Raw genomic sequence first — 22,238 nt, forward strand, 5'->3', positions numbered from 1 at the left:
GCAGCTGGGGTGAAGATGGTGGCAGGGTCTCTCTCGTCTAGTTCTTGTAGTCGCCCTCTGCCTTTAATGACAAACTTGGCAAACATTTCATTAGTAGTCCACACAGTTTTAGGTGGTGTGTGGGGAAGAAACAGCCACTCTAGAATTTGCAGTGGGTCTTTTTCAGTCTGATCCCACTGAAACAAAACTGCAAATGGTTGGTACCTGCTGGGAACAAGGACCAGGCAGATTTGCAGTTCAGGATTTCTCCTTCTGCCTTGTCTGCCTTCTATTACCTTGGCACAAATGTCTAACACCTGCTTTGCCTCTGCTGTCAGAGACCTGCTAGACGTTAGGTCTGAGTCTCCCTTTAGCAACTCAAATAGAGGGTGTAGCTCCTCTGTGGTTATGCCTAAAATAGGCCTTAACCAAGTGATGGTTCCCAGAAGTTTTTGCAACTAGTGTAAGGTTAAATTGTCTTTTACCTCGAGCTGCAGTGGCTGTGGAGAAATTTCCTGCTGTGTGATTTTCCATCCAAGGTATGTCCAGGGTTGTGATCGCTGGATTTTCTCTGGAGCAACCTGTAACCCTGCATCTTGGACAGCATCGATTAGAGCAGTAACAACAAATTGCAGTTCATTTTCTGTGGCCGTAGTTATTAGTATACCATCTATATAATGGTGTATGATGGCTGTTCGATATCTCATGGGGCTATTTTCCACTCCCTGAGGAAGGACAACCCAGTAATAGCTTTGCATGGGTTGTGCATTGTTCAAGGCAGGAATGGAAAAAGCAAGCCATGGTGCATCCTCAGGGTGTAGGAAAATGGTAAAAAGGCAGTCTTTTAAGTCAATTATTAGTAGTGGTCACTTTGCTGGAAGCATAGCAGGTGAGAGTAGTCCAGGCTGCAATGCTCTCATATGCTCTATGACTGCGTTTACTGCTCGTAAGTCCTGCAGTATTCTCCACCTCCCACTTTTCTTGGGGATGCAGAATACAGGGGTATTCCCGGGACTGGTTGTTGGCACATTATGGCTTACCTCAAGCTACTTCCTTTCTTGCTCGCGAAAGCGGGTGGCAAAGAGGAGAAGGATGGTGAGCAGCAAGACTGCAAGCAGTGCGGTGCTCATGGTGTGGCCCCTGCCCTGCCCATGGCACCCTTGGTACAACTCGGTCCATTCCCTACTGCTTAGGTACTTATGGGATGTTGCTGCTAAGGGTCTCCAAGGGCAATCCCTTTGAAAGTGGTCAGGGTCACCACATCTAACGTGACTCACTCTATGTCTGGCCCCTTCTTGCACTCCTAGCTGGGCGCTTAGGGCTGTAGCTAAAGAGGCAGACTGGTGCTCCACAGAGTCAACTCTTTGGTAGGGTACAACCAGCTCAGCAATGCTGCAGCTCTCCCTTTTAGGAAGGGCCTGCAAAGCTTTTTTACAGTCTGGGTTCGCCTTCTCAAAAGCCAATTGCTTATAAAGCATCTTTCTGGCTTTATTGTACTCAACTTGCTTGTTTAATGCAGATTGTAGCCGATCTAGGGGTTGTGAATATGGTTCAGTAGAACCTTGTAACACTTCTGTGGATGACAGGTTGCTATCTTGGTCTGTAGTGGGCAATTTCCTCATGGCTCTGAGGGCATGCTTAGCTATCACTTCGTATATTTCTGTATGGTACCCAGACTGAGCATCTATTGAACTGCAATTCCCCTCCCCGGTTAGTTGGTGTGCTGTTATGCCTGCTTGTGGGTCATTAGCATACGCAGAGAAATTCTCCCAAAAATTGGTTAACCAGACTGTATATTCGGTGTTATTAAGAACTAATTTCATTAGTTTCTTCCAGTCATGTGGGGTGAAGAAATAGATGGAACTCAATGTCTCCAAATACGTGAAAGTATTGGTTAAGGACACGCCAGCATCTCTTACCAATTGCCTCAATTCCTTTGTCACCTCATATGGCAGAGGCTGGAACTGAGGGGGTTGACGTTGGCTAAAATCGACTGGGCATGCATGGATAACCTGCAAATCTCCCACTCGAAATGCCTCATCTCGACATTACTCCCACTTGTCAACTGACCTTCCCGTTTGCCTTTTCGCTCCCTCCCAGTGGAACCATCCCTGGTCCCTCCTTTTCATCCCCCCATGCCTCCCCCCTGTGGCCCCAGTAAACCCAATTCCCTGGGGGGGGGGTTGAGGGGTGGGTGATGGACACAGCGTGGGGGAGGGAGCCGGCAACTGGAACAGGGCAGCGCTCCCCCCTCGTGCCGGCAACTGGAGCAGGGCAGCGCTGGGACCGGAAGAGACGGATCGGCTTCTGGTCCGTTTGGCAGGCAAGATGGCGCTGGTCATCCGCAGTGCGGGGTGGCAGATAGGTTGGGTCCCTCCCCTCGTCGCTGCAACGGAACCCCCTGCACTGATCCCATGGGTTGGTATCTTGCATTTCAGGCTCCATTCCCTCCCAGTGGCCCGTATTCCCGTGGCTTTTGGCTCCCGATCCGTAACTTAACTCATGAGCAGATCCTTCCCCTCCCCCCAGTAAACCCCATGCGTTTGGGTATCTACGTGTGGGATTTAGGCTGCGGCTAGCAGTGTGGGTGGGGGGTGGGGTGTTGGTGTGGGATAATTGTTCCGTTCACTCGTGTGTTCTATGGAGGGCAGACATTATCACTGTGTAAACTGGAATTATGTTATTGGCTCGGCGATTGCCTGCCTTAGCCCTTTGGTTCAGGATGTGTCTCAGTCTTTCCCATATGTCTATATGTAACACTTCTGTTAGTGGCAGCGTGGGGTATACAGACTTAATAAACCTTACTAATGTTGTTAATTCTGCCTTTGTAGTTTGGATGTGGTAAGATCTTAGCAGTAGAGTTAATGTTTCAATGTTTTGTGATATCTTGGTAGAGACAAAGCTTCCCATGTTTTTTACCTTAGTCTTGCCACTGTAGATGCACGTGGGCGAGGGTCCTTTTGCTGCTGAGTTTTACTTTCAGTTTCTGGCTCCAGCTGCCTCAGCACAGGGTCTCCGTCGCTTTTCAGCTGCGGAGCTCCCGGCAGCAGTTCACAAGATGAACACGACAGCTCCAAGCTCCTTCGGTGGGGTTGGGAGTTGAAGTGTTAGTACTCACTGAACTTCGCTGCTTCGCTGCCCACTTCTGCCTGCGTGGTCCCCGGCTCTGTTTTTCACTGCCCGACTTTCCGTTTCTCTTCTTCTTTTCTTCTTTTCTTCTTTTTCTTCTTTGTTCTTGTGCACTTTTCCCTAATTTTTTGAGCTCTTTATACTATCTGCGTCTCTCAGTACCAGCTGAGACAATGACTTAAAGGCGTCTGGGTTTTTTTCAGTGAAAAATTCCCCTATCGTAAAACTGATACGATACCCGGAATTTACCGATATTCTTCTTATTCAGGGTATTCTAATCTACCTAATGTAGGTTCTAAGCCCCACGTTGGGCACCACATGTCACGTGGGTCTTTATATAATAACGAAATGGACTCAGTTCCTCAATGAGATGACAATCAAAGAGGTTTATTTCAAACTCGACGCCCTTTTTATCCCTTAAAACCATGAGACCTTGTGACCAATGGGGTTGTCTATTTCAGTGCATGTCTCTTGGGCTTTCCTGCCCTCGGTGCATCCTCTGCATCCTTGAACACGCCTTCTTACATACTGATATTGATATAGAGTCAGACCTGGGAAAAAACACCTAGTGTATTTGTTTGTTGGACAGTCTACAGATGATATAAGGAAAAAACTGCAAAAGGCAGGTGGTGATAAAAAGGATATTGGTGAGTTATTGGATATAACTTGGACAGTATATCGGAACAGAGAACAGAAGACGAGTACGATGGGTGGTGGAGCAATTTTAAGAACAGACGTTGCCATGGTAACGGAACTTCCAACTCAGAGCGCAGGGGAGGTTTCCAGAATGACCTTTACCATGGCGACAGAGCTAACTGGCGCAGGGAAAAGAAAGTTGCTACCTGTTCCTAGTGCTGTATGAGTGTGCATAACCGGACAAAAACAAGCAAAGTTTGTCCCAACTACTCTAGCAAGCGAGAAAGGAAGGGAAGACCCAGGGACGGAGACAGTGAGACTCGAGCAGGGAGCAGTCCCTAAGCTGCTTAAGACCATGTCGAACACAGTGGGGCAGGGACAGGGAGAGCGGGTCGCAGTTGTTGTTTTGGTTGATGAGAAGGCTTTGGTCCCTGCTAGTGTGACCCAAGCAGGGGCAGCAGATGCAGGTGCTGTGAAAGCTCTAAGACCATTAGGTACGGCGGCACAAGGGGTGCTGGGGCCACTGACTTTGCGGAGGTGACGGGACCCAGCCCTATCCCTACTGCTCCGAGGACTGCCCCAGGCATAACAAGTTCGACTGTAGATCGAGTCGTAACAAAGGCACCGAAAGCTGCGAGAAAAGCAGGGACAAGGAGAATGAATAAGAATGTAAAACTTCCCCTGCCTGTACTAACGTGGAGAGGGTAGCCCTTTCCCCTGTAACTGTTGATCCCATGCAAGCAGTTGCCACGGGTGCAAGTGTAGTGAAAATTTTAAAACCGACCGACAACTTTACGGTTGTCATGACAATAAGAATGCCTGCTCCAATAACAAGCGGAACAGGGCCAAGGTTGAGACCAGCCAGCATCCAGCCTATCCCAATGTGTAGAAGAGGAAGGGGGAGATCACATGACAGTTGCAGGCACTGTCGCCGCTTTGTGAGCTCAAGAGCAGCACTGACCACCGGAGCAGTGAGAGTAAGTCCAACTGCGACACAATTAGAGTCTAAGTTTAGCATGAAAACTGCCGCCACTCTGTTTATCGGAGAGGGAACCCCAGTAAGCGCAAAGGTAGACCGCTTCCCAACCATGGCCAGTACAGACAGAACTGCTCATAATACCTTGGCAACTACAGGCAAAAGACTGGCTAGAACTGCAGAAACTGCAGAAAAAGCTAAAGCAGCGTCTGTAACTGGGGTCCCAGACCAGCCTGACATGAAACCCTCTGGCTCCGCCATTAGGGGCAGAGACAGAGCTGTCACTCCCCGTCTAGCCCTCCCAAGCCTTCACAATCTGTACCCTCCCACCAAGCTGAAAAAGGGGGGGCAATATCAGTGTGCATTTTCAGCAGTGTTAGCTCCAAACCCAACAAACATGAAAGCTAAAACTCGCCAGTGCAATATATGTAATAGATACAAGGGTTTCTCTAATGCAGACACATCTACATCCAATGATGAAACAGACTATGACTCGGAAAAACCACAAGCATACCTTCAGCTCAAAAACCTGTGAAAACTGTGTGAAATACTGTCATGGTTCTTATCTCTTTTTATCTTGATGGATTGCAACCATCCTCTGCTACCAAAAATGTCATGGTTTGAGAACCCCAAAATCTAATTCCCTAGTCTAAGCCCCCTCCCACTTCTCAACCCAATGTGAGATGGGTTTTCCAGACACCACACGAGACTCAAAATGGGGGGAAGGGAATATATATTACAATGACTGTACAAAATAAATACTACAATACATTATATACAATCTTAATTATCTCTATCATGACATAAAGTATTTACAATGGATCAAATCTCTTCTCCCCTCCAAATAAAAGTCCAGGAGGGAAGAAGGAAATGATCTTTTCTACTTTCAGAACAACATTCTCTTCAGAGTAGCAGTCTATCTCTCTCTCTTCCATGCAGCAGCTGTAGCTGGATCTCTGCCAGTATACACGAGGGGGTATCCAAGCCCTTGTGGCCCATCATCTAAAGCAAGGGTCTTCTCTTCCGTGGGTTGCGTTTCCCAGGACAAGGGCGTTTCACCACATCATATCACGAAGCGCAGGGGTCTTCGTGGCGGTCCTTATCTTCAGTGGATTCAAGTTCCCTACAGAGCTCTTAGGCTCTGATCTCAGGTTGCTAGCTTAGTTTAGCAGCAGCGGCGAGGGGGGGGGGCAAGGTCACTCCCTCTGCATTCTTTCTCTGAGCTTTTCAGCTCTTTTCTGCAGTGCTGCTGGAGTTTTAGGACTTCCATTCAGTAGGAGTCTATCCTCTCCACTTAGGAAAGGTCACAAAAGGAGTTTGGGGGTTTTTGGTTCAGTTCTTACCCCCAAAACTCTGTCTCTGTAGAGCTTAAGTTTGCTCTCTCTGCTGCTGGCTCTCTCTCGGCTCTCTCAGACAACTCTGTGTCTTCCTAGGTTGCATGTTGTTTGCTGCTTCTTCAGTTCTTATCTGTTGGCTCTCTGCCACTGTCCTCTGTCCACTGCTGCCTCTGCCGCTGCTCTGTTTGTTTACTCATGGTGGAGAAAACTCCTTCAGCTTTCTAGCTACAGGCACTTAGCCCAGTTTGACACTGTTCCAAGTCCCTGTAGCCCCCCTGCCGGGGGCTGGGGGGGGCCCAGAGGCCCCAAGGGGCTCCGAACCCCTTGCTCGTGGCTCTACAACATGACTACTTCTTCAACAACAACTACAACTACCACCTTCTCTTCTGTTCTGCTTGTGATATGTTTATATTTTGCAAAAGCGCTCATTGGCTCAAAACTTCAAGGGTCACCACCCCCTGGGGATTTACCATTTTATAACTTCAGGGGGAAAACTGTTTCCCCCCCCCACAAATACTTTGAAAGAAAATTCAGTTATAATACCATAACTGTAATTGAAGTTAGAAGAATAAGTGAAACCAAGCCATTCTTTGAACTTTTGGGATTTAAATTGGGTAAATATTGGGTGATTCATCAATTCTTCTGTATGTTAAACTCTCCTAATCCTTTGTTGAGTAGGAGTTCATTAGAGAAATTAGAAGTTGAAATCAAATTCTGTAAAAGAGAGATAAAAGTTATGATTTTTGATACTAAATATGTTGAAGCAGCTATCTTTTTCATACAGGAGAACCATGAAGAGTTCCCTGCAGAGGTTGAGAGTGCTGTCATCCCAATGGTATGGGTCAGCATCACACTCAGACCAAAACCAGTAATTACCAGGAATGCTACAAACACAGTGTACACCACAAAAATTAGAGATACTATTACCAACATGATATAGCAAATGGTGAGTGTTCTTTCTGTAAGGGGACACTAGAGAAGAAATTGTCTAGGTCTGAAGGGAAAGAAACTGATTTGTCCCCAACAAGCAAAACTAGAAGAATAGAAACTGTCTATTGACCCCTGTATCCCCTGTATTCTAAAACTGTTACAGGTTCATAACCCGTGAATGAATACCGCTACCCTAACTCAGTTTAGGAGGGAACTGTAATAAAACCCAAAAGGGGGGTCACTGTTTTGCTCTTAATGTGAACTAACAATGTGTCAGAAGTTGACTGTTTGCAGATAGTCTGTTCCAGTAAGCAGACCTGAAAGCTGTGCTACCAGAACTCAAACTGAGAGTCATAGAAACAACTTTTGTGCAGAAGTAGACAAATGTCTTAACAACTGCAAGTAAAATACACCAGGACAAAGAGTGTTGAACTGCAATAAAATCAAGAGTGAGTAAACAAGAAGCTAACATAACAGCCTTCTGACACAATTGAGAACTGTTATAAGATCAACCTGTAACTTCCAAAGGTAGTACATATATAACAACCAAACAATGCTATGATTATTGTATTTGTTTTGTTATTTTCTGTTCTATTTTACTTTTGAGCTTCTCTTATTGTTAGCTTATTGCCGAAGAATTGAAAAAGCTTACATTACTTTTGCTTTTACTACATGAATTGTTTTAAAGTTTTTAATATTTATACTTGCGGGTATTTTGTTCCAGCAGCAATTTGTAAACATTGTTTGAAACATCTATATCTCTTTAGTTACTGCAACTTGTGGAAGAATTCCTCCTGAAGGAGTGATTTGATGAAAAGTCCATATAGATTTTCATGTGATTGTGAGATCATGTTTATATACTTATGCTTTTAAAATGCTTTGTTATCTAGTGTCATCTAGGAATGTATGAATGCTGAATTACATAGAAGTCCTGCACTAAGACCAAAGGACGAATAAGAAAGTAGCTTCAGTGCTGAGGCAGTACTGCAACAGCACTGGTTCTGTGGACTGTCCCATGGGACCTTGAGACCTGACTTGCATCTTGCCTACAATCTTTGAGATAACCCGGTAACATCATTGTTGGGATGATTTGTTTAGATCACTTAAATGCTTTGCTTAAAATCGCTTTTTAGCTTTATTGTTTTATTGGTGCACACCTAACTCAATATATGAAGATGCTTTTATCCATGAAGGCAAGAGATCCCTGTACGATCACTTCATGAGGTAAAGATGATTGACTGCAGTCTGGGACAGGCTGGAACAGGACAGTCTGCCCCCAATAAGGCCTAGAATCTGTCCAAAGAGTATAAGCTCTCTGTGGTGAGCTACTGGCATAGCCAGGGTGCTGTTTGCATCCAGACGCAGTCTGCTTCAAGTAAGCTTTTGACTGACCTATTAAATCTGTGACTGGCAGTTAATCACTTTATGTGATAAAAGCACAAACTCCTCTCTCACATGATCAAAATGCAGGAATTCCAAGATTCAAAGTTCCTGTGAAATTGTCATCAGACAGAGAATCACACTTCATCGACTCCCTGGTTGCATAGAGAAAGTTTATTTATGAAATTGTTTAATGTTTTAAGATCTGCTTTGCAGGAACTGCAAAGATTCATCATGTCATCTAAGCCTATGAGACTGGATACTCCTATTCATCTGTTCCAGCCCAAAAACTGAGTCTGTATTAAACAATGAGACTGAAACTCCTGCAAACCAAATGAAAAGAACTGTTTTCAAATCCAGCGGACCATCTCCATTGTGGTCAGTTATTATCAAGAACCCTGAATTTTACCCAAGAAGAAGAAAACCTCTGTTCCTGAGACAAGTAGAGCAACAGAAACTGTTACAAGGACTGTTAAAACAATGTTTGTTTTCCTCTCTTGTTTGTATTACTTAGTACTACCAATAACTATGAATTGAGTTTAGAACCTAAATTTACATTTGACTTTAGCAAAATGCACCCAAAATTCTTCATGAAAGTGAGTGCTGAATTTGCACTATGGATTTGGCTGAAATTTGGCAACAAATTCAAATTATATATTGGAAAATTCTTAGAGATGTTTCATTAAGTTTACTTCTACAGACTTACTTCATAGTTATGAAACTAAACCTGGATAGAACAACCATTCATGTTAATAGGATATAGTGCTAGATTTGCATAATAACTTGTTATATGAGTAGTATTATAAGTATTAATCATCTTACTGATATAGTATTAAGTATAAGTAGTAGAGATTGAACAAGATCTTTGAGTCTTGTTCAGTTTCTAAAGGGGGGACTGATGCCGTTAAGGTCCATCTGTTTTTTTCTTATTTTCCTAATTTTATAAGCTTTATAAGTAGTTAAGTAGTAGAAGTAGATTTCAGAAGCTGCAGCCCTTATTCCCTCACCCTTTAGCACCCTTTAGTTTACAAATTCCTCAACCCTCTCACCCCATTCTATGTTCCCCATATCAATTCTACCCCTGAATTCCAGTAGAAAATGTTTAACCTTTTGTCAAGGCAAGGCCTCTTCTGTTTGAGGACATCTAATCCTGGTCTGAACCGCAAGAGAACAGTCAAGAACTGGGTGACCGTGTACCCTTTGTGCTCTGAAGATGATGAAAGTGATGAAGAGGTGGTCCCAAAATACACCCCAGACCCAATTCCCAGGGGGTGGGCTGGGGGCAGACCAGGGCAAAAGCCACAGGGTGGAAACACTTGGGATTGGACAGACATTATTATAAATTGTAACACCTGAACATGTCCGGCAGGCGTCTTGTGATCTTTATGCCTCAGAGGCACAAATTAAATCCTCTTCTTATCTCATCCCAATTAACTGCTCCAGAGTTTTTTTCCTTAGCTCCTTTAGGCATCAACATCCTCAGCACCATGTGGGGTCCTCTCCAGCCCCTGGCTCCCATGGATTTGTATGGGAAGGGTGTGGAGCTGCAGGGAAGGAGGAAGCTCCTCTCCAAGCCCTTGGGTTTCCTTGGAAGCTCCAGTTCACTGGGGTTGAGTGCCATGGAGCTCAATGAGCAGTTTGATGCTGGGTAAGGAAAGAAACGGGACACTTTGGAAGGCAGAAAAAAGGTAATTCAGCCTGTCGTTGCACATCCTTTTAAATTGTTTCCATTGAAACCCCAGCACTTAGCTGCTTCATGTATGAACCTAGTGTCTGTGCCTTCAAAACCAACTTGGTTCAGTGAAAAATAAGCAGCTTTCACCTCCTGTCTGGTCTGCCATGCTTTTTTCCCCCTTTTTTTCTTCTACTTGCATCCATTCTGCCTGGGTGGAAGTCCGGGTTGTCCCTGTGGAGCAGGGCTGGGGCCCGGGGGCTGGAATCATAGACTCACAGAATGGTTTGTGCTGGAAGGGATCTTAAGGTTCATCTAGTTCCAACCCTCCTGCAATGAGCAGGGACATCTTGAACTAGATCAGGTTGCTCAGAGCCCTGTCCAACCTGACCTTGAATGTTTCTAGGGATGGGGCATCCACCATCTCTCTGGGCAACCTGTGCCAGTGTTTCACCACCCTCATAGGAGAAAAACTTCAGCCCAGGGGTTTCTCTGTGAGCACAGAGGATCCCTCCGTGGATAAAGTTTGCTGGACTGGGACCACAGATGTTCTCACAAGCTAAAGGTTATGAAAAAGTTTGAAGGAGAGGTTTGCAGAGGGGGAAGTGACTGAGTTGCATGGCAGGAGGGATGTCAAGGAGGAAGAGTGGGTGGCAAGATCCAGATAGACCTGGGAGACTTTGGGTGGGGGGCAGAGAGTCTGCAGGGTGGCATGACTGCTGTGATGAAACCAAGAGGTTGCTCAGTCATGGTCGCTTTGGTGAGTAAACCCTCTTCCAGCAATGGCCTGGGTGTGGAAGCACAGATGGAGTGAAAAAGTTGTCTCTGCTGAGTGGAAGTTGGTCTCCTAATGGACTTTAGCGGTTGGAATTGAGGAGAGCTGTTATCGCATCAATTGTGAGCTCTTCGAGGACCATATGTGAGGGAAGGGCAATGAGAACACTTACCAGTCAAAGGAAAAAAACACAGAGAGAGGCTGGAAAAAGGTGTGGGAGAGGCTTAGAGCCAAGCAGATGCAGGGAAAAGAGGATCTTGAAGCTAATGAGTGGCCAGAGAAAATATGTTGGTTGTTTCTGATCTCCCTATCTCATAACACAAGGTCTGTTTAAAGCAGCAGCTGTGTCCATGAGAAAATACTCTCCTCATCGGGTTGGATCTGCAAAATTCTCTGCCAGGAGATGCCTCCAAACTTAACACTCGAATAGGACTTGGATGTTGTTTGGGAATGGTAAAGAAAATAAGAACTATAAATTAGCAGGAAGATGTGAGATTTGGAAGAGGGATTAGACCTCCTTATTCAGAGTTTTAAAAAAAAAATTGATCTTATTGGGGTTGAGAGAGCACTTTCCTGAAGGCACAGTTGGGGTTTGGTGCATCAGCCTGTGGTATTGGGCTGTTTAGGGCAATTGGTGGACCCTGGATTGGACCTAAAACTGTAATGCCAGTCACTTGGGCTCTTCAGAGAGTTTGGGTTGTTCAGCCTGGAGAAGAAAAGGTTCCAGGGAGACCTTAGAGCACCTTCCAGTACCTAAAGGGGCTACAGGAGAGCTGGAGAGAGACTTTGGACAAGGGCATGGAGGGATAGGACAAGGGGAAATGGCTTCAAACTGACAGAGGGCAGGTTTAGATTAGATATTGGGAAGAAAATCTTTACTGTGAGGGTGGTGAGGCATTGGCACAGGTTGCCCAGAGAAGTTGTGGATGCCCCATCCCTGGCAGTGTTCAAGGCGAGGTTGGATGGGGTTTTGAGCAATCTGGTCTAGTGGAAGGTATCTCTGCCCATGGCAGGGGGGTTGGACTAGATGATCTTTAAGGTCCTTTCAAATCCAAGCCATTCTGTGATTCTGATTGCTGGCCTTGTCCATGGAGATTTTCTGCTGAGAATCCTTCCAGCAGGGATAGTGGCTTTGAAGCTCTTCTCAGGGTAAGGAAGAAACCAAAAAAAGAGTAGATATTTCCTAAAAGTAATCTGGCTCATCCATCTGCTACTCCCCAAAAGGCTAGTGAGATGCCACAGCACCAAGGAAGGTTGTAAGAAAGGGCAGTGGAGTCATCAAAATAGAAGGTTATTAAAACCCAAGTAAAATAGCAGCAAGGATGGTCTCAAGGGAGGAAGAAATTCCCTCCACTGGGGAGGGTTAGCAAAGGGAGGCCGGGAGTTAAAGCAGGGCAATAACAAAGGTCAAGCGTATCTCAAAGGTTTTGGGAACTAGGAGTAACACCAGCTCTGAGCCGCAGTAGCTGCTACTCCAGGGAAGGAGGACGGGAGGGAAACATTGATTTTTTAAATGGGTAGAAATAAATTGGTATATAAACCTGTGACATTTGTTACCCCAGTCTGAAGGTGAGAGCTGCAGATGAGTGTGGTTAGGCTGCTGTTAACAGGGTTTACTGAGGTTTTGCAGGTTTTTAAGCTAACCTCCCTTTTGAACAGTCCTGCTTATAAACTCTCCTCTATCATGTCTCCCAGTGAAACTGGGTGGACTGGAGGTGTTGCTTTTCTGACCTCTCAGGTAGTCTATCCAATCAGACAATGGAAGCCATTTCACTGTCAGGGTGGTACAAGAATGGGGAGAGGAAGAAAGAATTCAGTGGATTTTCCACACCCCATATTATCCCCAAGCAAACAGTATTATGGAACGCACCAATGGGCTCCTAAAGCAAACCATAAAGCCTTTATAACCCTGGATGGGCCTCCAGAGTATTCGATGCAGTAACCAAAATTAATAGTCGGTGGGGAATCAATGGTTGCCCCTGAATTACAGCATTCTGCCCTGAACTTCCCTCTTTTCTACCGTAAAAAAGGGAAGATAAAAATCCTATAAACCCATTCCATTACCCAGGTCAACCTGTATTAGCGAACCTACCCTCTGTGGGACAGGTGCCACTCACTCTAAAAACACCAGTCAACTGCTGTGCATGGGTAGCAACTGATACCCATGGAAAGGACCATCGAATCAACCCTCGATGGATCTTCACTTCCTTTTAATAATTGTAGGAGTCGGGTTTTAGGAAGGATGCCAGAAGGGCATCCTGGGGAATGAAGTCCCGAAGTACTCCCATGTACATGGGTAGTGAGATACCCCATGGTGGTTGGTCAAGGGAGTCACGTGTTGCTTTGAGGTGCATATAAAAGGTGTTGTCTCATTTGAATAAATGGATTTGGTTGCTGAACCCCCAACCAACCAGGTCCGTATGGGTTTATTTATTTATTATATTAATAAGCCATAAATAATCAGTCTGTAGTAGGCCGAATCTTCTCTTTTCTTTTTACAGGAAACCTACCAAGAGATGAGACCAAGCTACATGGAACTAATGAGATTTTTTGTTGTCCATATTTTCAATTTACTAATTTTGTGTTTTGTTCGGGTTTCTAGTTTATTATTCTGTGATTTATTTGTGTTTTCATTGCAAGTGATTTATTGACCAAATATTAGTAAAACCAATTATTAGTTTGATTTTTGCTAAGTTTGGCTTTTTATATTGAAAAAATTATGTGGGAAAAGTTTTTATTGTTATTTTATGCATATATAATTTTGTCTCAACCAATTGAGAATCAAGAGACTCAACCAAACTTAGCTTGGGAGCTGGTACAAAGATTTATGCATATTTGGAATCATACAAATCAAGGGATATGTATCAACCTTCCCAGTTCTGCCTCGGAAGGCTTTAAATTTATGATGATTTGGCTAAATTTTTCAGAAATATTAACAAGTGAACTAAACAATCTTAACAAAACAAAAGAAAAATGGAAGGATGTGAAGTTCCCCTTCCTAAATCAAAAGAAGAGACAACCAAAAGGGACATGGATAGAATACAAGACAGCCTTTTACCTGATCCCACACAACCCTTCCTGGAAGCGTTCATGGAACCAAGCATGCTATCGATCATTAGACAGTACATTACAAAATGCTACTGTTATTCCCTGTACATTGGTGGGATCCTCCAGCTGAGGGTAGCTTCTTTGAGCAGGAATACAATATACCCTGGAATGCAGGACGGTATATACAAATCCCCAATAACCCAGGAACCCCACACTGAATTAGCTGAAAAAATTTTGAGTGGGCCTGGTCACTGAAACAAATCCTTGACTCCCCACCTCTCTTACAATAGGCCTCTAAGGCCCACACAGGAGAGATAATAGAATGGGAAGTGGAAAAATCCGATTGTAAGGACCAGCTGGTGAAAATACCCAATGGAGAGACAATGTTCTGGAAAATTAAGAGTCATAGAAATGTTATCCAAAATAAATTAAAGACTCCTATTTTGAAGTGTTCCCATATAATAAACTGCATCACAGGAGGAGGTAAATCCATAGAAACCTGGTAGCTCTTGGACATGAGAACTTTTATTCCGGACGTGCACCTGTTGGGACTATCCCAAATATGGCTATGAGAAATAAAAATACGGTTTTTATATAAATAGGTGTATCGTGAAGTTGTAAGATATCCAAGTTCCAAGACCTGAACTTGGGTATCAAGGTCTCTTTTGGCAGGATAAGGGAAATGAGAAAATTCTCAAAAAAAATTAAATCTTTTAGGGTCATTTTGTACATGAGGTTCCTTTTCTCTTTGGGCTAAGAACAAAAGAAGATCCATCACCTTTAACAGGGGATGGCTTGCAGCCAATGGGAAAAAGGGAAAGCCCCTTTTCAGAGAAAATAAACCTTTCTAGCTAAAGATGAATACATTAAAACTTATCTGAAAAGGGTGGGATTTTGTGAAACCCAACACGTTGAATAAATTCTTCCTTGTTTCTTTGTTCCCTAAGTTTATGCTGTCTTTCAAAATTGAGACATCCGATGCCATGGGTCTTATAAAAATTCAGAAACAGCACTGTCAACCATGGTCCTGACTGAAAGTCCAGAATTCAAGTAAAAGGACAAAGAAAATTCTCCAGAGTGACCTGTATCAGTGTTCACAAGCCAAATATTCAGCTCTGCGAGGAAGGGTATGGGCATGTTCAGATGGGAAAATGTATTCTCACTTGAACATGTATGATATGACTGGACTCCAATGTACTATTGGATTTCCTACCATGTGTCCTAGGAGGATGTGTGAAATAGAAACCCAATTGGGTGATTTCCAATCAGAATTTATTATATAATAAAAGCAAATTCAGCGCTGGGTGATCAGGGAGGGGGTTCAACAACTCCCAATGCCTGTCACACCCAAAGAAGGCAGTTGTTCTACATTTATTTCCAGCTACTACATGAATATTCATTATACATAAGTATAAACATTACACATTGTTAGGTCAGACATTCAACAGATGTTTTTCTTAACAAGAATGTTATCTATAAGCATCCATAATATATTGTTAGGTCAGACATTCAACAGATATTTTCTTAACAAGAATGTTATCTATAAACATCCATAATATATTGTTAAATCAGACATTCAGCAGATGTTTGCTTGTTATCTATACAAAGTTATAAATTTTAAGAAAGGTGCTATTATCTAGCTAACTAAACAAAATTCTCTCACTATAAATCCTACACAAGGTAAAAGGGAGGTAACTTGTTTTATCTCTTTATAGGGGCCCAATTAAGTTTTACGATTTGTTTTTCTTTTCTCTCTCCAGGTCAGATTGACCTTACACTGTTTCCTCTTAATTAGCCCGAATCATTTTCTCAGTTTATCACAATCCCTCCTCTCTTTCTATGAAATTATTGATTCGAGTTTTCTGCTCTAATCTGGACAATATTAATTTTACATTTTCTTCATCTCAGGAAGGTGGAGTTCTGGTGACTAACAGTACTTTGGCACTTTGAGCCGTCTTTGGACCTATCGGCATTTTTGATATCTGCATTCCTTGTACGACAGAAACTATCAATTTAATGAAACAAGGGATTAAACATGGTAAAAATATTATACTGGTCAACGCGCATAATAAAAAGAATCCTACTTTCTTCCACCAAGCTGTTCCTAACAAGTTATCCCACCATTGACTGTCGAGTATGGAGTTCCATTTTTGTACAGGTACATGAGTCAGTTTTCTGATATCCTTTGCGATATCCATAACTGCTTGTCTATTATCATCAATTTGTAAACAACAATCTGAGGTGTTGAATTTACCACACACACCTCCTTCCTCAGCTAACAGATAATCTAAGGCAAGCCTATTCTGGTACACAGTTGCTCGAGTTTTTGACTGCTGACTTGTGATTAGATCCAGAGTTTGAATTGTCTTATTGGTTACTATTTCCATGACTGCCTGAAGGCGGATAATTCTATTTAGCATGTATATGGGGGTTCGATAACCCCAGGTTCCATCTTGGGCCCAAGTAGCTGGTCCGTAAGTAGCAATGATCCGTTCAGGAGGTCATTTATCATCGTACCGCTTTTGGGTTCCTCCAATGTCATCCCTTTTTTCTCGTCGTATAGTTCCATAATCATCATACAAAGGTACACCTAAACTCATACCTTTTTCGGGGGGCAGTAAGAAGAACCCCGGTTGGATTATGCCTAGTGTACAGACTCCTCTCCAATCTCTAGGGAGCTGTGTATATACTCGTTTTCCACATATCCAAAATAATCCTTCTGGAGCTACCCATTCTAAATTGGTGCTACCTGCTTGGTCCCAATATATTTTTAATTCTTTTATGCTTTCAAAAGGGTTTTTCAAATTTGTTTCATTACACCACCAGCTTTGAGCTTCATCATGCCAAGTACAATCTACAGTCATATTGTTAGTCCAGTATCCTAATGGTTCTTTTGGCCACCAATATTCTCCTGTAGTATTTATTATTTTCACTGATAGGCATGGGGACTCTCCTACTTTAGTTTTATATGTTTCCCTACCTCTCCGTTCAATGCATTCTTGCCCGACTACATCAGAAATTAAGATCCAACCTTGGGACCTAGATTCTGATGCTTTCTGGGAGTGATTCCATTTTAGAATTTCCCATGGAGTGAGGTCAGTACCTTTCCAGGGCCACTCCTCTGTCATCAAAGGTCCACTACAAATCCAGCACTTGGATAAATCTAAGGTTTGAATAATATGTTCCATTAGATCAATATATAGGTTAGTTCCATAACCCGGGAGTTGTCAATCTTCTCCTAGTTTGTCTTTTAATTTCTGGTATAAGTCACCTGTGTTGGAAGGTTTTCCTTGTGTGGTTCCTTTTAATGTAGTTTGCACCCTCTGTTTTATTATTTCCTCCCTTTTCAAGTCCTGCATTCCACCACCGCCAGAAATGTCCCAATGGCCTTCTTGAGTGAAACAAATCCATTCCTCTCCCTTAGGACAACTAAGTCCCAATCTGGTTCCCCTTTTTCCTAAATTTTTTGCTACCCATAGTTGCCGAGAACAGGTGTTGCAAGTGTTCAGTTGTCTAGAGTCATAGCAGACTTTGTTGACAAATGAGTGGTAGCTTAAGCTTTGAATCATACGGCCTTTATATCGTGTAATTTGGTAGCATTTTGTACATTCGTCAGACAGGACGTGAGCCCAAAAGCAGCAGAGTATCCAAAAGGGTCCAGTATAACTTAAGCCTCCACGGTCCATGCCCGAACAGGATTGCATCCTGTGGCTGGCTGTCAGTGGCAGGTTCAGAGGTTAACCTGGTCTTGCCCCTTTTAGATCTTCTAATTTAATTAAGGCCCAGTTTTTCCGTTTCCAGGTAAAGGTTCACTTTATCTCACAACAACGGGTTCTGTCAGCAAAATTATTATTCCCACTAATTAATCAATATATAAATTGTTAGCCATTGTGACATTCTTTACATGGGGTCTATAAAGTTAAAGTCATCTAGCGGGCAGTCAATTTGGGCTGTTTCTCCAGCAAATTTCATTACACTGTATCTCAATGCTGCATACCAGTCAGTTTCAAATATTTCCCAATTTACTGGTAATAACAATTCCCACCCACAGAACAACTTATTTATCTGTACTGACTCTAATTGGGGTTGATCTCCTTGCGTGTTACAACACTCAGGGCAATGTATGTATATGTCGGTTAAAGGCCACACAGGACCCTTTACGGTGACAGTGCCTACACTGACACTCTACCCAACCATCATGTTGAGTCCATGGATGTTTTATACAGCGTATGCGATCTGGTGGTGGTGGTCCAGGAGTTAGGAGATTTTCTTTCTCAAGGTCACAAGCTAACACAAGGATTGGGTTAACTAGACGATTAGTAAAATATGCACCTGCCCCTCCACTCTGTCAGGGGATGGCTCCCTCTTTCCAAGAAATAAACCGCTGTCTCCGAAGAATTTGTCCTGGGGCCAATTGAAACCAGGATCTCAGGTTAGGTTTTATGCAGAAACTTTCAGGAAATACCTGTCGGGCCCTTAAGTCTCTTTGTTCTGGGGATAACTCATTCCAGCCTTCGATGTTTTCTCCATTCAGGCGATGAATTCATAAAGGTCTTTTCTGGAGTTGAAGTCGTAGGTCCCCAGGTGTTGATGACACAGTCCACTCTTTCAGGGATGGTGGAGCAACAGGTCCTTTCACTCTGGTCGCGTGTGTCCACCCTTGTTCTGCTGTATGCACTGCGGTCTCTGTCGTGAGCAGTACCTGGAAGGGACCTTCCCAAAATGGGGTTAAAGAAGTTTCTTTCCATCTCTTTATTAGGACCCAATCCCCAGGGTTTATTTTATGTATCTTGAAATCTAATGGTGCTGTTTGGGCTAAGGCTCCTAGTTCTCTTATTTCTGTCAACCTTTTTGCAAGTGTTTGTATGTATGGTCTTAATTTGGTATCAATATTGCAATAGTCACCTACTGCATCCTTTAGCCAGATATAAGGCATTCCATAAAGCATTTCATATGGTGATAGACCGAGGTCTGTCCTGGGTTGAGTTCGAATACGCAGTAAGGCCAGGGGTAAACATTTAACCCATGACATCTAAGTTTCAATCATCAATTTAGTTAGGGTTTGCTTCAGAGTCTGGTTCATTCGCTCAACCCTCCCTGAACTTTGGGGGTGCCAGGGAGTATGGTGTTTCCACATGATTCCTAACGCAATTGTTATTTCTTTAAGTATTTTTGAGGTGAAATGAGTTCCTCTGTCTGAATCTATACTATATACCATTCCGTATCTAGGAATTATATTTTCAAGTAGTACTTTGATTACAAAATTTGTTGTAGCCCTTCCAGTAGGTATTGCTTCCACCCAGTGGGTCAGATGGTCGATTATTACTAGTAGATATTTCCATCTATTCACAGGTGGGAGTTCTGTGAAATCCACCTGTATTCGCTCGAAGGGTCGGTATGCTATATCCCTTCCCCCTACAGGAGTATTTCTCATAACCTTTTTATTCACTTTTTGACATGTCAAGCAGTGGCTGGTAACTTGTTTAGCAATTTCGAAAATTCCTATACACCCATAACATTGTAAAAACTGATCACAGAGAGCTCGTGTTCCCCAGTGAGTGGTTTGATGTAATTTCATTAATATTGATTGTGCTATTGGTTTTGAAACCATTTTCCTCCCATCTGCTATGATCCATACCCCCCCCTTCTTGCTTCTTTACCCCTATTCGTGTTAGTTCTTTCTCTTCCCTCTCTGAAAATACTGGTATTTTTAAGTTCTCAGGCTGTTGTAAGATTAATATATGCAACTTAGTTATTTCCCCTTTTTCAGTTGTGTCTTTGGCCACTTCATCTGCTAAATTATTTCCTCGGATTATGAATGATATTCCCTTTTGGTGTCCTTTTACATAGACTACTGCTATTTCTAGGGGTTTCCTTAAAGCTTCTAATACTTGATTTATCAACTCTTCGTGTATTAGTGATTTACCTCTTGTGCTTATTAACCCTCTTTCTTTCCAAATTTTCCCAAATGTGTGCACGACTCCATAACAATATTTTGAATCTGTAAAAATTGTTCCTTTTTTTCCTGTCAATAATTCAAGAGTCCGGTAGAGGGCATACAACTCACACGCTTGTGCTGACCAGGTTGAACTAAGTTTTCCTGATTCTGCAACTGTCATATTATTCCCATTGATGACTGCATATCCAGAAATTCTCTTCCCATCTTTGTATCAGGAGGAGCCATCAATGAAATATTTTTCTCCATTTTCTAATTCCACCTCTTCCTTCTTGTGAAATAGGATATTGTTTTATTTGTATTGGGTGGTTGGAATCAATGATTTCTATTTTTATGGGGTCTATCTTTAATTTTCCCACTTGGTCTTCTGAGGCCCACACACTGGGGTTAATCTTTTCCTCATCTTCCTCTTTTAGAGTCATTATTTTAACTCTCATTTCTCCTTCTTCTGGCACAACTCCTATTCCCAGGGAAACCTGTAGGTCTCTCCCTAAAAGATTGCAACCTGCTTCAGGTACTAAAAGTAAATCTCCCACTGTAATTTTGGTTTCTCCCTCAATTTGAACTTGTTTTATTATAGGCACTGGGAATCCTTCTCCTTTTGCTCCAATTACTCTAATTGTGTCTTTACTGGTTCTACAACCCTGAGGAATTTTGATAATACATGATTTATCTGCACCGGTATCTACCAGAAATTCATATTCTTTGTCCTGGGGGCCTAATCTCAATTTTATCAAGGGTTTTTTATGATGTTTTTCTCCCAGGAAATAAAGCCCCTGACCCCTCTAATCTCTCTCAGTTTCCTCAAACAGTTTTGTATCCTTTTGCCTCTTGGGGCAGTTTCTCTTCAGATGACCTTTTTCCCCACAATAATAACATGCAAGCTCCTGGTCCCTTGGGACAGTTTGTTGGGGTTTTTTCAGACCCCCCATTTTCCTTTCTCCCTTAGAACTCTTCCTCTCATCTGACTTTACACCTTTATGTGATTCTCGGATGGCAGCTACTAATACTTTTGCCTTTGTTTTTGCTTTCTCATCATCTCTTCGCACATAGACTTTTTGTGCTTCTCTCAGTAAATCTTCAAGCCCCCGGTGCTGCCAATCTTCTAATTTTTCTAATTTTTTGCAGATATCGTTCCAGGAATTAGTTACAAAGTGGACCTTTAGTACCACTTGTCCAGTTGTAGTTTCTGGGTCGATTCCTGAGTATTGCTGTAAATCTTTTCTTAATCTCTCTAGCCATGCACTCGGGGTTTCATCTCTTTCCTGCTGGCTTTTAAATGCTTTTGTGACATTCTGTCCACGAGGCACAGCTTCCTTAATTCCTCTTATTATTAAGGTACGATAATCTGCCATGTGTTGTCGGTCTGCGGCAGAATTAGAGTCCCAATTGGGAGGATTAACGGGTATTTTATTGTCCCTGGGGGGCCCAATTGATTCTCCCTATCCCATATCCTTATCCCTGCTGTCCATATCATCTGTCTCTCTTCCGGGTTGAATAGTATTCCCAGAATGGATTGCATTTCTCCCCAGGTAAATGTATTTGGTCCCAAAAATTGATCTAGTTGTTCAGCTACTCCTAAGGGATCCTCTAATAACCTCCCCATCTCTTTCTTAAATGCCCGAACTTCACTTGAACTTAGGGGAGCATTTACAAACCCAATTCCCCCTTGCGCTCCCCCCAAAGGCACTTCCCTAAGTGGGTATAATTCTCTCGTTGAGCACACCCCTTCATTTTCCTCACTAGAGCTGTCCTGTTCTACTAAAAGGGCTCTAACTTCCCTTGGGGTGGTTCGTCTCTTCTTCCGAGTCTTAGGTTTTTCAGGATTTTCACTCTTATGATTTTGCAGGGTAGTGGAGTCTGCAGTTAAAGGAGTTTGTACAGGTGGGGAATAACTCACAGGCGCTGTGGGAACAGCAGCCGAGGGGGGTTGTAAAGAGGGTGATGAAAGGGTCTGTGGAGGGGGTTGTAAAAGGGGTTGGGAAGAAAGGGTCTGTGGAGGGGGTTGTAAAAGGGGTTACTGAGGGGGTGGATTATAGGGTGGAGGTAAATTGTCTAATGGCTCCCATTTGGTTTCTGTTACTTTCTTTTCGGTCTGCTTTTCTTTCGTCAACTTATAAACTTTAGTAGGTTCTGGTCAAACTTCTTCTTTCCAGCAAGCAGCATATTCACTCACTTCAGAGTTTATCGGCTCCTTGCCGTTTACATAACTGTTGAGGGCTTGGCAGATCCAACCCTCAAATGATCCATACACAGGCCAAGAGATACCATCACTCCTTATTTTTTCTTTAGTCCACTCAATCATGCAGTACTGAATGATTTTTGGTTTTTCTTTATTTTTAGTACTCTCCCTCTTTTCCCAGTTTAAGATCATTACCCCTAGAAGACTGTCTAAGGGTATATCCGGCAATGCCTGTCTG

This window comes from Corapipo altera, unplaced genomic scaffold (genome assembly GCF_003945725.1).
Source record: "Corapipo altera isolate COAL_440 unplaced genomic scaffold, ASM394572v1 61063, whole genome shotgun sequence".
In the NCBI taxonomy this organism is placed as follows: Eukaryota; Metazoa; Chordata; class Aves; order Passeriformes; family Pipridae; genus Corapipo; species Corapipo altera.